Source organism: Homarus americanus, unplaced genomic scaffold (assembly GCF_018991925.1).
Source record: "Homarus americanus isolate GMGI-L3 unplaced genomic scaffold, GMGI_Hamer_2.0 scaffold41027, whole genome shotgun sequence".
Lineage (NCBI taxonomy): Eukaryota > Metazoa > Arthropoda > Malacostraca > Decapoda > Nephropidae > Homarus > Homarus americanus.
In genome coordinates, this window is record NW_024745073.1 from 3,567,914 (window position 1) to 3,583,422 (window position 15,509).

Sequence of the window (15,509 nt, forward strand, 5' to 3'; positions counted from 1 at the left end):
AGTTAACTATGGTGCAGTGGTGGTGAGGGTACACTTGTTGGGGGAAGTTAACTATTTTGCAGTGAGTAGTGTGTTGGTAAAGATACCCTTGTCTGGGGTATAGTTATACTATGGTACGGTGAGTAGGATGGTGGTTAAGGTACAATTGATAGGGTACTTAACTATGGTACAGTGTTTGAGATGGTGTTGAAGATACAGCATCTGGAGTCTTTGATCATAATACAGTAAACACAGAGATAACGATAATACAGGAGGATGAGTGGGCTGTTACCTCGGTTACAGTGAATGTTCGGGTACAGTAACTAAAACTCAAGATGTTGCGGTATATATATATAGGTTACAGTGCAATTCTTCTCCATAGTACAGCTAATTAAATAATACAAAGGGTACAGCTGTGGGGATTTACGGTGAGCAGAGTGGTATGAAGTGCAGTTACCATGGCCCATTATATTACAGTCAATAGATTAGCAAAAAACACTGTAATTCCTGGGGTTACAGTACATTACGTTAAGTGGACTGCAGGAGGAAGGATAGCACCGTTAACACTTGTGTAGAGGGTTTACACATCAGAGACTTTTTACTTTTATCCTCTTCGCCACTGATCGGCTTGTTAGCCGCTTGGGCGATCGGTCACGACTCTTTTCCTTTATATTCTTCACCAAAAGGTCGGCTCGCTAGCCGCCCGGGCGATCGGTCACGTCTCTGTCACGCACTGTTGGCAAATACTGGGCATGCACCGGCTCCTGAATGTACCTGAACCCGCTCCAGTGTTGGTCAAGTCTTCTCTTGAAAGAGCTCACACTCGGTGCCGTCACAACACTTTCTGGTAGATTGTTCCAAGAGTTTACAACCCTCACTCCGAAAAAGTTTGCCCTCACGGTTTTCCGGACTTGCGGCTTCTTCAATCTTGAGCTGTGACCCCTTGTGGGGCGAGCGTCCGCCAGCTCCAAGTAAGGACACTCAACTGAGTAGTGCCCCCTGAGATGCTTATAAACCTCAACTAGGTCCCCCCTTGCCCGTCTGTAGTATAAGCTAGGCAAGTTCAGGCGCTCCAATCTCGCAGGGTAGCTGAGATGCCGAAGTGCAGGCACCAGCTTGGTGGCCCTCCTTTGAACATTTTCAACCAACTGACAGTCCCTAGCATATCTCGGGGACCAGATGGGGTGACAGTACTCCAGATGGGGAAGCACTTCACTCCTGAAGATCGTCACGAGGGACGGACCGTCTAGATATCTGAACGACCTTCTTATAAGACCCAATAATTTATTTGCCTGATTTACCTTCTTCTCACAATGGCCCGAGAACTTCAGCTCATTGTCAACATACACACCTAGGTCCTTCTCACACACAGTCTCAACTAGTACATTTTCTTCATCCCGTTGGGACATATGGTACGCCTCCTTACCGTTGGTACGCCCCAGGTGCATCCTCTTACACTTCGTGACATTGAATCTCAGCAGCCATTCCTTCGACCATTCCTGGAGCCCACAGAGGTCCTTCTGCAGCTCTTCACAGTCCGCTTGGTTCTTAATTTCCCGAAATAACTTGGCGTCATCGGCAAACATTTGTATGGAGGAGTGTACAACGTCAGGCATATCATTTATGAAACAAACAAACAACAGCGGGCCCAATACACTACCCTGCGGTACCCCACTTGTTACAGGTACAGATGACGATTTCGTGCCATTAATCACCACACATTGCTTGCGGTCATGTAGAAAGTCTTCTATCCACGCTAGGACATTTCCCCGAATTCCGTACCCTTCCAGTTTGATTTTCAGCCTTTCGTGGGGTACACTGTCGAAAGCCTTGGCAAAATCTAGGTAAATATTGTCGATATTACCACCCCGTTCTAGAATATGGGTCCAAATATCCAATACCTTGAGCAATTGTGTCAAGCAAGAGCGCCCCGGCATAAAACCGTGTTGGCAATCTTTTACAAGGTTGTTTCGTAGTAGATGTTCCATCGCTGCATCTCTGATAATACTCTCAAGTACTTTACATATTATGCTGGTCAGGCTCACCGGTCTATAGTTGTTCGTGGAGTGCCTATCGCCCTTCTTGAAGATAGGACTCACATAAGCCACTTTCCATTCACTGGGGACCATTTGTTCATCCAGGCATTTACAAAACAGAATCTTCAGGGGCTCTGCAAGCTCGTTGCACAGCTCCCTTAGCACTCTAGGATGCACCATGTCAGGTCCAGGACTCTTATGGACCTTTAGCCTGGACAGTTTATTTCTAATACCCTCTTCTGTGAACACAATGTGGGTCAGTGCTGTGTCGAACCGTCTGTCCTCAAACGCAGGAAGGTTAGTTGCATCCTCTCTTGTGAACACTGAGGAAAAGAAGCTGTTCAATGCCTCAGCTTTATCCTGGTCAGAATCTGCGTAACTACCATCTTCAAGCCTCAGGTCTGATACTCCTACTCGCGTTTTCAATTTCGACTTTGCATAGCGGTAAAACGCCTTTGGGTTTGACTTGACCTCGCGTGCAACCAGCCTTTGGAACTCCTTTTCAGCTCTCCTACACTCTATCTTTGCTTGGTTTCTGGCTCTTGCATACATCCTCCTGTCTTGCTCATCGTTTGACCCAACCCACGTCTTGAATTTCTGGGTTTTCTTCTTAATTTTGTCGACCGCCGCATGGTTCATGTGTAGGGATCCCCTCGTATTCCTAGAAGCACTGGGTTTGGTCTTGGGTATATATTTATCGATCAAATGGGTCATTTTACTAGTTATGATATTCAGCGTAGTGTCTGCGTTCTTGTACCTTAATAAGTCAGGCCAGTTGATACCCCTCATCTCTTCCCTCATCCCATTGTAATTTCCCTTGTAATATTTGCACCTTGGCCTGGCCTTATCTTGAACTAGGTAACAGTTAAATCTGAATGACAACACTGTATGGTGACTGGTGCCAACTGGGGCAAGGTGTTCCAGTTTGGCCACCATACCCTCCTCGTTTGTTATGATGAGGTCAAGTGGCTTGGGTGTTTGTTCCCCTCTGTAATGTGTCGGGTCTCTCACATGTTGGAACAGAAAATTATCTCTCAGAGTTTCTACAAAAAGAGTAGCAGGATTATTCAAGTCATTCGGGGTTGACTCGTTTCTCCAGTCGATGTCGCCATAGTTAAAGTCCCCCATGATAAGGAGGTGGCTGGGGTTGAGCATCGCCGCATTGTTTATTAAGGTTCTTAAGTTCCTTTGATTTAGTGGGCCACAGTTCGGGGATCTGTAGATACACCCGACGATAAGTAAGTCCCCTCCCTTTAATTTAATTTTACACCACTTGGACTCTTCAAAGACATCCTCTCCCTGTACCCTCGCCTGGCTGGCTCTAAGGTCTTGCCTAGCGTAGATAACCACACCCCTCCTGCAGGATTCTTGAGTTAGGTTCGTAAATGAGTCATATCCAGCAATACTGAACTCACATTCCTCTGGGTCGATTCTCCTGTTCTTGTACAACAGTTCTACAACTCCTACAATATCTGGTTGGTGTACTCTTAGTAGTGTTTCAAACTCCTCCCTCTTATCAAGGAACGTGTCGGTATTAGTGTACATGACATTCAAGCCAGAATTTGTTCTCGGTAACGTCTCTGCTCTTAGTAATAAACCCGCTCCACCCACATTCTCAGAAGCTGCAGCATTTGCTAAGTACACTGTATTTTGCAGGGTGTGGTTAAACATTTCATTGTTTACACGGCGCTCGTTCCCTCCTGTCCGGTAGGCTGAGCCGGTGCCGCCTCCCGGGTGGGGGGTTGAGTGGGTGGAGGGTGCACTGCTGCCCCCTGGCCCTGTGTCGGCACACTTGTTTCCACTACCCTCCCCCTGAGTATAACCCATGTGCACCTGTCCCCGTTCCTTCTCGACTCCTCCCTCTTCTGCTTCAAGTCCAGCAGGAGCTTCTTGTGCTGTTCCCTCTGCATTACCGTGCGGTCTGGGTGAATAAATACATCTCGAAATGCCTCGCTCCTTGCTAAGTTTTTTGCCTGCCGGATAACTTGCCATTTTTCCTCCTCACTCCCTAGTGTGATCCTGAGGGGGCGAGGCTTAACCCCCTGCTTTTGTCCCAGTCTCCTCACATCCTGAGGGGTTGCTGGAATCTTCAGAACCTCTGTGCAAATATTTTGAAACAGCACCTTGTCGTGTGTTTCCTTACTCACAGTTCCCTCTGCCTGGCTCTCTGGGACTCCAAAAACTATTACATTGTTCCTGCGCTGGAGCCGTTCCTGGTGTTCCTCCTCTCCCCTAACAGTAGGTCCGTTAATTTTCATTTCTTCGACACACTTTTTCAGAGTCCCAATCTGCTGTAGAACCTGTACTGATTCTGCATTACTCTCCGCCCCCCCCACCCGTGGCCCTCCTAATACGTCCGCATAGCTCCTCTTAGCAACCACCTCCATTCTATTAGCTACTTCCTCAGTCTTAGCAAGGATCTCTTTCTCAACTTGCTCCAGTTTGTCAACCAGCAGGGCTCCTGCTTCATCTATTTTCGTCCCTAGAGAACTCGTTCCCTTATGGATTGCAATCGCTTCATTCACCTTGACTATGCAGCCAGGGCAATACCAGCAACAGCCATCAAGCTTTACGGCAGTTAGTAACTTCCTAAACGTTGCAATGGTAGAAAATTGAGGATGTCAGCAAAAATAATGTGATAAAATAAAATAAAATATTAAAATTAAAAGGCGTAATTGAAAAGACTACTGACTTTATAATCAATAAATATAACTAAATATCTATTTTGACAAGTAGGTAACACTTCAGTCCATTTAGAGTTATAATTAATTCAGAGTGTGGAGGTCAGATACAGAAATGAAAAATGACAATAGCAGATGGCCGAATGGGATGACAGGATTAAGACGACTGAGGTAGGATAGTTTTTCCACGATCTTCGAGTCTCGTCTCTTAGCAACATCAACAAATTTGTCATTATAGTGGAGGGGGAGGGAGGGGGAGGGGGGGGCTGGAGTTGGAGGTGAATTCGGACTATATATACCCATAGTAGGACTCTGGGTAAAGGCTGGTGACAAAAAAAAAAACAACAACACAAACTTGGTACATTACTATTCCAAACTATAATGAAACAATAATTAAAAATCACCAAATATGATGATGTAACTTTCGCTAATGTTGCCAGCAAAGAGCATGATGATAATTCTTTCGCGTGTGTCCAGTTTCAGTGTGGTGAAGAGAGTAAGAATAGCACGGGTTGTAATAAGCAGGAGGGTAATTAGGTGTAGGAGGGAGAGAGAGAGAGGGGTAGGTGTGGACGAGGTTACTGCCAGGTGGGTGTTACCTTACTGAGTGATAAATTTAAAGCTAACAGAGCGAGAGATGTGATTAATGTGCTAAAGTAGTGTAACAGAAAGCAGAGAGAAAACTGCTGAGAGAGAAGAGAGTGGACAGGGGGGAAGAGTTAATGAAGACACTGGGACAACCAAGGCGAGGAAACATATTCAGGCTCACAGATGCGAAGAGACATATAAAGAGAGAAGGACACGGAATTTTTGTTTCAATTTGGTGAAGACGCCGGGTAGACCAGAAAATATATGTTGTATTATATAAATGGTCCATCACCTTGGGGCAGGACTTCGAGAAAACACAATCAGTTGAGTTTATAAGTGTAATCATACCAGAAAATGAAAAACCTTAGCTAGTATGTAAACAATAACATAAAAAAAAAACTATATGAATAAATTATTACACAACGGTATTAAATGATTTTAGTGTTTTGGGTCGGTCATGGATGTAAGGATATAGATGAAGGTGTAGAGGGAAAACTTGATAACGTGATAATTAGGAAAGTATCAAGGAGAGTAACAAAAATGTGTATTCAGTGGAACCCAGATTTATGAATGCAAGTGCGAATCATTGTGTGTTCTTGTGCGGCATGTTCGTGTTCGTGTACGGCGTGTGTGTGAGCGTGTTTGTGTGTCTTTTTCCCACTCATAATTTGGTCCACCACCTGTAGGGACAAACATTAACAGGTAACAAAACACTCGGGGTCTGAAGGGAAGAAGAAGAAGAAGGAGAAGAAGAGGCAACTTGACCCCAGCTGTTAATTAATATAAATAATTAAATAATGTCTGTCGGTCTCTTAAAAGCTGCAAAGAGGAGAAGGAACAGCCTCTTGCCTCAAATGGAAGATAATTTGGATCACCTGAAGATTAGGCCCTCCTGCTTATTTCGCTTTATGACTAAAAGACCTAATATTGTTTGAAGAGTTTATGAGGAGTTTAGGTTAGGTTAGGTTAGGTTAGGTTAGGTTAGGTTATGTTAGGTTAGATTAGGTTAGGTTAGGTTAAATTAGATTACATTTGGTTACGTTATGGTAGGTTACGTTATTATATGTTAGTTTAGGTTAGTTTTGTATTCTGTATTCCTTGAACTATCCTGCAACTCTGTAACTCTGTGTTAGTGATGTATAAACTCCAGTCGAGGTCCTAGGCTTAGTTAATGGACTGTAGTTGAGATAGGGATTACCCAGTATTTAACTAGTAGTAGCACCAGCAGCAGTATTGGTAACATTAGCAAGAACAGCAACTGCAGTAGTGTTAATAGCAGCAACAGGAATGGTTATAACAGTAGTAATAATAATAACAACAGTAACGATTGTAAATGTAGTAGTAACAACAACAATAACAGTTATAAACAGTACAGTAACAACAGCAGTAACGGTTTTAACAGTAGTAATAACAGCAGCCGTAACGGTTTATAACAATAACAGTAACATCATTAACGGTTATAACAGTAGCAGTAACAACAGCAGTGAAGGATTATTAAAATACCAGTAACAGTTCAAACAGCAGAAGTAAAAACACCACCAACAGTAAATATCACGACATAACAACAGAAACAGAAGCAGGAGCTGGTGAAGAAGCAGGAGCAGGTGAAGAAGCTCGGCGGCAGACAAAGGACTTCAGGTAAGAGAAGCTCAAGTCCACTGCTTCTTCCCCTCTCCCCTTTGTACATAAATGATGACGCCATTTCACTTACCACAAATAGCTGCCATTGGTTAAGCACATTTACGTATTAAGTTTGATTTAGCCAAGTCCCCCGCCGGTGCAAATTATGAACACTTGGGACGAAACGGATGGTTTTAATTGAATGTGTGGCAGGACTTACCTCTCAATAATCCCACGGTTTGGATGGACAGGGGCTGCTGCAGTCTCCTCTCCTCCTGTCGCACCACCACCAGGGCAGGGGAGGAGAGGGTGAAGCAGCTGGCGATGGTGGTGATGGTGGTGGAGAAGAGGTAAAGGAGAAGGAGGTGGAAGAGAAGAGGTAGAAAAAGGGGGTGGAGAAGAAGGGGAGAAGAAGATAGTGGTGGGGAGGAAGTAGTAGTATGAGGAGGTGATGATGGTGGTAGAGAAGAAATAGGAGGATAGGAGGAGAGGTAGTGGAAGAAAAGGGGAGAAGTAGAAGTAGATGAAAGGAGTTGGTGGTGGAACGGAAGGGAGAAGGAAGAGGAGGAGATGGTGGATGAGGATAACATGGAAGAGATGAAACGGAAAAGAGGAGAAGACAGTGTAAATGGAATAGAAGGAATAAGAGGTGAAAGTTTAGGAGTACAAGGTGGAGAGCCGGAAAGGAATTGCAGTACTAGGAAGGAAAGGAGATGGAATGAGAGAAAGGAGAAGAGGAGATAGAAAGAAACAAAGGAGAAGAGGGGATGGAATGAGAAGAAGAAGGATAAGAGGAGGTGAAACAAGAGGACGAAGAAGAGCAGTTGGAATAGGAGGAAGGAATAAGATAAAGTGAAGAAGGGCCTGGAAGAGATGATCTAGGAGGAGGAGATAGAAAAGAAATCAGAGAGGGAGGGAGGATAAAGGAGAGTGGAGGATAAAGGCGAGGGAGGATAAAATGGAGAAAGTTTATGAGAAAGTCAACAAAAAATGAGATGGACAACGACAAGGATTGAAGCAGGAGAGGGACGAGGAGAGGAGTGCAGGAGGAAGAGGAGACGACGGAGGTGACGAGACGACGAGACAAACATCCCTCTCACCTTGATAACTTTTGTATAGTAAAGTAAAATTATCCATAAATGTTTTTGTCTTGTATACTGTTGGCACCATTGATAGAGCTTTACTACACTCCTGGTTGGGATTAAGAGTAAAAGAACAGCATTCTATATATCGTAAAATACTTCTTCAGAATTACTGCGTAAGTTGAAATGTAAATGTTCCCAGTCGTATCTTATGTCTGAACAAGTGTTAGGTTACCTAAGAATTACGTCAGATGTATTAAATTCCGTCATGACATGGGTAGAGCGTTAAGACTAGTCTATCTGTATGTCTGTGTGTATTGCACGGTGTTTGTGAGGAGCATAATTTTTTAATTGGTGATATCAGTATTTTGACTCTGATTTAGGTAGTTGCCATCATACTTCAATTTTCGATGCATTTTTATGTTATAAAATCAACCTGAAGTCGCGGGTCAGAAAGTATATCTAAATTGATAGATGGAAGACACATTTATAGGCTCAATTAGTTTTGACTATGCTGGGTGTGGTCATTTGTTTTCACTATTTGGTTGGAGTGGGGTGGTGTTCATGACACTGCACCTCCAGAAGGGCAGCGCTACTGACAAAGTGGCCTTTATTAGACTTCCCTATAGTACACCGCACATAAAAAAGATGAAAGCAGGTGGTAAGAGGTGGCTATATACACTACGTTTGAAGAGTCACAGGTTGTAAGTTGGATAAGAGACAGAAGGGATTACCATGATCAAGTACTGTGAGGAATGAAGGTGGTGAATGATGATGAGGTTTGACTAAAGGCAACTTCCAAGGGGGGGAAGTAGCATTACGTGTATTGTGGCTGCGGTTGAAGGATTGTGACAGTAGATTAGACCTCATTGACACTGACCAAGGCAAATAGGTAGTAGGCAGCTATCAAACAGGGAGGTACTACCACCTGGTAAGATATTAGAAGCATAATGTGTTGTCTAATGGTAAACCCTGCTGCCATATGGCATCACCAAAATTGTGACCAAGTCCCAGGTTGCTCATCTAACTTTCTGCCACATTTACACATAATAGCAGGGTCTCAATTGTTTCTCAACAACACAACAAACATATATCGTTTCTCATTCTTGATTGTTTTTATTTTTGTATTTAATTATGGCCCTTTATTATTATTATTATTATTATTATTATTATTATTATTATTATTATTATTATTATTATTATTATTATTATTATTATTATTATTATTATTATTATTATTATTATATTATTATTATTATTATTATTATTATTATAATTATTATTATTATTATTATTATTATTATTATTATTATTATTATTATTATTATTATTATTATTATTATTATTATTATTATTATTATTATTATTATTATTATTATTATTATTATTATTATTATTATTATTATTATTATTATTATTATTATTATTATTATTACTATTATTATTATTATTATTATTATTATTATAATAAAATATTTTCGCCGCCCCCCCAAGCCTTGACGTGGATCATTATAAAATGACCTGTGCCCAAGTGGGCTAATGCCCTAAAAAAAAAAAAGTGAATGGGCGGGAGATTTATGGAAAATGTGAAGCACTGTTCGTTGATGAGAACAATACCTTTACATTGTATCTGAACTAACAATAAATAATACACATGGCTGAGAAACACCATCCCAAAAACACACACAAGAGCAGAATTTCATGCGAGTACGGACATGGCTGCTGTAAAGAGTGACAAATTGTTGCAGGAGTAAGGCATACACGAGCTCTGGAAGCGTTAGTATAGTTTAGGCTGGGTTAGGCTAGGTCCTCAGCTAAGATAACGAGGAGGCTACAGAAAACGTACCATATATGTCTGAGGGGTGTTTGTAAGGCCCAGAGTAATGCATAGCAACACAATTACAAAGGTTTTCGAGTTTTATATATATATATTGATTTTAGAAAGAAAGGTCTTGTTTTATTTAGTTCTTGTTGTATAAGAGTCATGTATTGTTCACGTGTATATGTTTATGAGTGACTATGGATGGATGACTGCAATCACGCATAGGTAACCGTGGGTATTAACTTGGACACAGAGACACAAATACACAAACGTATAGAAATGAATAAGTAAACATACACACACCCTCTCTACCACACACACTCCCTCCCCTACCACACACACTTCCTCCCTACCACACACACTCCCTCCCCTACCACACACACTCCCTCCCTACCACACACACACTCCCTTCCTACCACACTCACCCCCTCCCTACCACACACATCCCCTCTCTACCTCACACGCTCCTTTCATATCACACTCACTCCCTCCCTACCACACATACTCCCTCCCTAACACACTCACTCCCTCCCTAACACACACTCACTCCCTCCCTACCACACACTCACTCCTTCCCTAACACACTCACTCCCTCCATAACACACACTCACTCCCCCCCTTGCTATAAAGGCTCTCGTGTAGTGTTAGCTGATACAGGTAGCGTCAGGTGGCATTACGGTGGCCGCCTTGTAGCTAGCGGACAGCATGGTCAGCCAGGGTCAGCAGGCGCCGGTGTCAGCTTACCGTGGTGTCAGCCCTCACCCTCGTCTCCCCCACCTCGCTGTCAGCCCGCGTCAGGCTCACTCCTACGCACATCAGGGGAAGCGTAAACACAGGGTAATTACCTATACGCCCATCACAGACGTGTCTGGCGTAAGGATGGGTTTTATTGTCAGTATATTCTTTTGCAAGTACGTGTGTGTATATTTTTGTAAATGTGTATATTCCGTATATTCTTTTGAGTGGATATAACGTGACGTGAATGTTGGAAATGTATGTATTCTGTATGTATATAGCCTTCTGTACATTGTTTTGTGAATGTGTATGTTACGTATTTTACTTTTGTGTGTATATTCTGTTTATTCTTTTATACATGTGAGTATCCCGTATATCCTCTTGTGTGTAGATACCGTATATCCTTCCGTGTGTATATATTACATAGTAAACACTACTGTAAATGTGTGTGTGCAGGTTCTTTTGCGAGCATTTATATACTCATGAGACTATCTGTGCATCCGTGCGTCCATCCGTCCGTCTTCGTGTTGACATATTATTTCCACACAATATCTTCGGTACTAATGGATGTAATGCAACCAAACATCTCACATAGGTTCTTTATACACAGAGGATGAACGCTATTTATCTTCATTACTGTAGGAGAGATCAATCATTCTCCCTGATGCCTCTAGTTTATACAAGTATTCTTCTATCCAGTTAAGATCTGTGTGAAAGATCGAAAGAGATAACGAGAATAATTTTAGTATGATAATGAATTTTTAAAGCTCTAGTGGAGTAGTTTGATGGAAAATGTTGCATGTGGGATATATCTCGATACCTCGGTTCATATTATGGTTGGTGATTGATATAATGAAAGAGCGGTAGCCAAATATAATACTCACCTTCCTTGGTTACCGAAGGCCAAGTATTCAGTGTTATGTATTTACTTTGTCTCGAACGGGTTATCACGCCTCTGGAACCCAATATCATGAGTTCAAGGAGCATTGTGTAGTTTTTACTGTTGGTGTATAATACAGATACGTATTTTCTTTGTTCTCATAAATTATCGATAATACTAAGTAGCTTCAATGATATAAGTTTATGTTATCAAAATTGTTGGTTTTATGATCGTGGGAATTATTTTCGTTTTAGTATTACATCTGTCCTAAACTATACATCAATGGTGATAATACTGAGGTACAATAATACTCACAGTGAGTTTCCTTTTTTAATGTGTGTGTTTGTTGTAGGTGTTGGTGAATATCACAGGTGGTGGTGAGTATATGGTAGGGGGATGGTTGAGTATCGCAGTAGGTAATTATGGATATTGCAGATGGTGATTTGTATCGCAGCAGGTTATGTGGTGAATATTGCAGGTGGTGATAAAGGAAGTGAGTATCGAAGGTAGTGATGAAAACAGTGAGTATCGCAGGTGGTGATGAAAGCAGTGAGTATCGCAGGTGGTGGTCGTGAGTATCGCAGGTGGTGATGAAAGCAGTGAGTATCGCAGGTGGTGGTCGTGAGTATCGCAGGTGGTGCGGTGGTTATCGGTGCTCATCAGCCACCCGTAGCGGAGTAAAGAAGGTAATATGAACTAATTATACCATGGCCAGATCCCGCCTGACGTAATCGTACCATCTAAGAAAGTGAACAAAAGATTCTTGTCAAATAAATTCTGGTGCGAAAATTGTGGGTTGCCAATTTTTAGCGGGACGCCTTTAGATCTTCTGCTAATTTGGGCTTTAAATGATGATTTTTGCGAGTTTTTGGAACGATCATTTTGATTTAAGCCACTTTTCAAGACTCTTGCCTCGAGATGTATTTCACGACCGCTGAATACAACTGTTGGAAGCGTTTTAAAACTGCGAGATTTGTATGGTTACGCTTTGCTTGTGCTGTAAATCTAGTGCCAGTAATTGTGTGTTAGAGAACTTTACACAGGGTGAGTAGGTAAGGAGGAGGAGGCTGAGAAGAAGAGTCTTGTATCGTCTCACTCAGCTGCTGAGGCCAACTGATGTGCCTGCAACTGCTCCTGCTGTCTCCACTCTATGTTATCTCCTGATCACAACAACAACCACAACTAACAGCAAACACTGGTCTTGACAATTTACAGACCGATAGGTATTTTATCTCCTATTGTGTGTGTTGTTAGTTTGTAGGAGGATATTGGTTGTGTGTTTATGATTCATACCAAATGTAAGTTGTTAGCGTAAAGCAACAAACTGCAAGTCAAGTTTTATTTTCCTCTTTTCACTTGTGGTGTCGTTTATGATAATCCATTACAGTCTGTCTGTCTCTCTGTTGTCTATCTTTGCGTCTGTCTTTGTCTTCCCGTCTCACGGTCTGTTGTCTGTGTGCCAACCTGTCTCTCTGAACTGCAATGTTTAGAAGACAGTGGTGTACTTTTATTAGTATGCGGGAGGGGAGGAGGTGACCCCAGACAGCGGTGTACCCTGTCGGAGGTGGTGGATGGCACGGGGCGGAGCGTGGCCAGCGACCCGCTACCCCGGAGGCTCTCCCTCACGCACCACCACGCAAAGTAAACCTGCTGTTGTTTACTCTGGGGTCGTTATCGTGTATTTACATCTGAACTTCCTGAACTTACGTGGAAAATGCCGTGTACATAGAAGGTTTTGGGCTGAGCTTTTGGTTGCGTCCGGAGATAATTACATAGTAGGTTGAAGATGATATTCAAGTGTAACTCCTTAAGCTACCTTCCTTGTTCCTTTTGTTGTTTTTTTTTATTGTTTAATTATGTTTATTTCCATTCCGTTAGTCATACAGTAAATTATATTATATAGCCTTTAAGATCTTTTCTTTACGTATTTAATTTTGCATGTCATTTCAAGGAAAAATATACAGCAACCGCTTCACATCATGCGCGGCCAGCTTATTATTGCGAAAGTTGTAACTAGCCGTCTGGAAGGAGTGATAAGCGAAGCTCCTTCTCACGCTGCTGGAAAAAAAGTGACAGACGTAGCCAGTTATTAAAACATGTTGAGAAACATGACTGTCAGAAGAGGCCAAGTTTACGACCAACGAAAAAAACTTGCTTGTCCTCTCAATAACTCGAAACCAATTACTGAATATCAAGAGTTTCGCCTCCTGGGAGAGTGTTATGACCCGCCCCGGCCACTGACACACGCCACGCAGGGCAGTGATGCTGGCCACGTCTTTACATGCCAAACACATTGATTATTTGTCCTTCTAGCAAACTTCACGCCTCTGAAACCTAATATATGATATTGGAAATATATTGTTATTGTGTAACTTGTAGATATATCTTAAAGTTTTTTTATTTATTTCATGGTAACTAAGGGTTTGTGCTCGAGATATTTTGGGAATACCTGACAACGTTAAGAACACGACCTTATTAGTTTTCAGTGCTGTTTTTGTTGCTATAATGTATTGGTGTGCATTAACAGCTATGATCGACAAGTACAGACCTAAAGATCAGTTAATACACTGATAGCCATAACTAAAACTAAGAAAAATCATCAGAGAAAATGAGAAAAATCAAAACACGTGACTGACCACTTGGTGCATTTCTTCTAATAAGCTGTTGACGCTACACGATACCTGTTAAAACATTGACAACTAATTACCAATTGACGGATAGTTTCCAATATTTAACATATAAAACAAATTCATTTCATTATCCAGAAAATATTTTGATTTAATATACGTTTAAGAAACATACCTGAAAGGATTGTAAGAAGGCTCCAGGTTACTCACTAATTACTGTTCCCGAGGCTTCAACATAGGCAAGAAAATGTTATACCCAGCCTCCCGTGTGAGAGTGAGTCTGCGTTTGTTTGCTGCGGGCGTCTATCTGTGCACCGAAGTCGTAAATGGTCGTTAAAACTATTGCCTTACGTACAAAAGTTTGTTTTTATTATCTACCATCTCATTTACATCTATCGTGAAAGACATAATAGAGTTCTACTGGATCTTCATGTTATGGCCAGAACTGTGAATATCCCAGGGTAGGTTTTTACTATTCATTTCTTACGCACCAAAATCAATAAAAAAAATATGATATAAAATTCTCACACTGCATATATAAAACATTTAGAACAACGGGTGTATACAGCATAAAACACACACACACCCAGATGTAGGATTGTTTATTAAAATAATATGCGATTTCCTGAACCAGACCACTGAGGAGAGAGAGTTATGGGGGGGTGTTAAATTCAATAAAGTGTATTTACGAATGAGGGAGAGACACGCTAGTCTGGTGAAAATGTACATCAAATAGGATCATATACAGCAGTTATGTTGCTAACATTTTATCTCCTTGTTATACTTAACAAAAAAAAACTTATAAACGTTTAAGAGAGATGTTTCAGAGATATTCATACATAGAAATATTTAATTTTATAATGTTCTTTTTTCTTACCTGTACAAAACTTTGATGAGAGAGAGAGAGAGAGAGAATAACTCATATCACCAACCTCCCTTTCACCAATGAGTAAAAAAAAACATAATCAACAAGTAACCTGGATAAAGTGGGGGGGTGAAGGAGCAGCCTCCAGTAAGCCATAGTAACAACATAAGTCATACCTCAACAGTGCTATAGACCTCCTTCATATGTTTAGCCAATTAATTTTTTCCCAGCCACTGTCTTACAATGTCAGTAATTATCAACCATCCATTCAGTTAACGTTATAATCTATCAACAAATCAGTGAGGTTAATACTACGCGTTCCCTTCTGTTACACGGCATAATAGTAATGAATTAACTGGGATTATAACCTTGGGGGACCCTTTTCAATGTGTTTACCTATCGCCCGGGACCTCGTCTCTCGACAGGTATGGCTAAGGCCGGACCCGCTATCGCCCACCACCGCCAGAACCCCTGAAATTTTTATACTAAGTTCTGATTTACTACAATGGGATTAGGCTGCGTCGAATTACACTTGTACTTGCAATTTATACGGAGATTACTTAAATTTAACGCCGACTATAAACCAGACACTTC